The sequence below is a fragment of the Carlito syrichta genome, unplaced genomic scaffold (assembly GCF_000164805.1).
Source record: "Carlito syrichta isolate Samal-C Ts95f unplaced genomic scaffold, Tarsius_syrichta-2.0.1 Scaffold304667, whole genome shotgun sequence".
Taxonomy (NCBI): Eukaryota; Metazoa; Chordata; class Mammalia; order Primates; family Tarsiidae; genus Carlito; species Carlito syrichta.
In genome coordinates, this window is record NW_007248763.1 from 18,099 (window position 1) to 20,595 (window position 2,497).

Sequence of the window (2,497 nt, forward strand, 5' to 3'; positions counted from 1 at the left end):
AAATTATAAATTTAAAAAATAATCGCAGGACAAATATTAAAATATTGTTTATGCTGGGTGCAGTGGCTCATGCCTGTAATCCCAACACTTTGGGAGGCCAAGGTGAGGGGACTGCCTGAGCCCAGGAGTTCAAGACCAACCTGGACAACTTGGTGAGATCTCGTCTCCACAATAAATCAAAAAGTTAGCCAGGAATCATGGAGTGTGCCTGCAGTTCCAGCTACTTGGAAGGCTGAGGCAGAAGGATTGTTCTAGCCCAGTGGGTCAGGGCTGCGGTGGCCGTGAGCGAGCCACTGCACTCCAGCCTGGGTGACAGAGTGACTCTGACTCAAAACAAACAAACAAAAAAGCTATTTACTTGTATTTAGAAACTTCATCTGTAATTTTACCCTGAACTATGTCCAGGAATGTCTTTCTTCATAGGGTAAATCATATATACCTTAATTCTGTATCACCTAGAAAGGTTTTTTGTTTTTTTTTTAAGACTTGTGGGTTTTTAATGTCTCCTGACTGTAAAAGAGCAGTCTCAAGGGATCCTTCGAAAAAAACTGTTCTGACTTTAGAAGCACTTCCTGTGGACAATGGAGGGCCCTGCTTCATCATCCTCAGGCTTGCTGATCCACATCTGCTGGAAGGTGGAGAGAGAGGCCAGAATATAACCCCCGATCCACACTGAGCACTTCCGCTCTGGGGGAGCAATAATCTTGATCTTCATGGTACTGGGGGCCAGGGCTGTGATCTCCTTCTGCATCCTGCCAGCAATGCCAGGATACATGGTGGTGCCCCCAGAGAGGACATTGTTGGCATATAAGTCCTTACAGATATCAGTGTCACACTTCATGATGGAACTGTAGGTTGTCTCATGAATTCCCGCGGACTCCATACCAATGAAGGAAGGCTGGAAGAGGGTCTTGGGGCAGCGGAAGCTCTCTTTGCCAATGGTGATGACTTGCCCATCTGGTAGCTCATAGCTCTTCTCCAGAGAGAAAGAGGAGGCTGTGGCCATCTCATTCTCAAAATCCAGGGCCACATAGCACAGTTTCTCCTTGATGTCTCACCCGATTTCTTACTCAGCTGTGGTCACAAAGGAATAGCCTCTTTCTGTGAGGATCTTCATGAGGTAGTCCGTGAGGTCGTGGCCAGCCAGATCAAGGCGCATGATGGCATGGGGCAGGGCATAGCCCTCATAGATGGGGACATTGGGGGTGACACCATTCCCTGAATCCAGGACGACGCCTGCAGTGCGCCCAGAGGCATAGAGGGAGAACATAGCCTGAATGGCGACATACATGGCAGGGACGTTGAAGGTTTCAAACATGATCTGGGTCATCTTCTCCCTGTTGGCTTTGGGATTTAGGGGGCCTCTGTGAGCAGGGTGGGGTGCTCTTCAGGTGCGACATGCAGCTCATTGTAGAAGGAATGGTGCCAGATCTTCTCCATGTCATCCCAGTTGATGATGATGCCGTGCTCGATCGGGTATTTGAGAGTTAGGATTCCTCGCTTGCTCTGAGCCTCATCCCCCACGTAGCTGTCCTTCTGGCCCCTTCCCACCATCACACCCTGGTGGCGAGGGTGGCCCACGATGGAAGGGAAGACAGCCCGCAGGGCATCATCTCCTGCAAAGCCTGCCTTGCACAGGCCAGAGTCATTGTCACACATGAGCGTGGTGGCCTCCTCTTCACACATGGTGAGTGTGGCTGAGTGATCTGGGGGCTGGAGCACCGAGTATATGAGAGGTTCTCCTAGAAAAGTTTATGTTTCTGATAACTGTTTAACATTTGAAATTTGTAAATAAAGCTTTTATTTTAGCTTTATAGAAAAATTGCAAACATAATACAGAGTTCCCATATACCCCCAGTCAGGTTCGTCTACTGTTAACACTCATGTGAGTGTGTTATAATTAATGAACCAATCATGATACATTATTATGAACTAAACTCCACATTTCTCCAGATTTTCTTAATATTTTTCTGATGTCCTTTTCCTGTTCCAGAGTCCTATTTAGGATAGCACATTACATATAGTTTTCTTATTTCCTTAGGCCCTCTTGGCTATGGCTGTTTCTCAGACTTTACATGTTTTTGACTATCCTGACAGTCTGGAGAAACACTGGTCAGATATTGCTGTAGAAGATCTTTTTTTGGATTTGGAGTCTCACTCCATCGCCCAGGCTGGAGTGCAGTGGCATACTCACCACTACCCCAGCACCGACCTGATGGGCTCTGACAATCCTTCCGCCTCAGCCTTCCAAGTAGCTGCAACTACAGGTGTGTGCTACCACATCCGACTCATTTTTTATTTATTGTAGAGGCAGGGTCTCGCCAAATTGCTCAGGCTGGTCTTGAACCCGCCGACTCAGGCAATCCACTCACCTCAGCTCCCAAAGTGCTGGGATGACAGCCTGAGCCACCAAACCCAGCCTAGGAGATCATTTAATGAGATTTTTCTGATGTTTTTCTCAGGATTAGCCTGGATTTACGTGTTTTGGAGAGAAAAA

At 47.5% G+C, this 2,497-nt stretch overlaps 1 pseudogene across 1 annotated transcript; it reads right to left on the minus strand.

The window, feature by feature from the left end:
• Window positions 1–477: 477 nt before the first annotated feature.
• Window positions 478–1,727, minus strand: LOC103262932 (annotated as a pseudogene). Its single transcript, XR_504471.1, has one exon. The product of XR_504471.1 is annotated as an actin, gamma-enteric smooth muscle-like (transcript).
• Window positions 1,728–2,497: the final 770 nt, after the last annotated feature.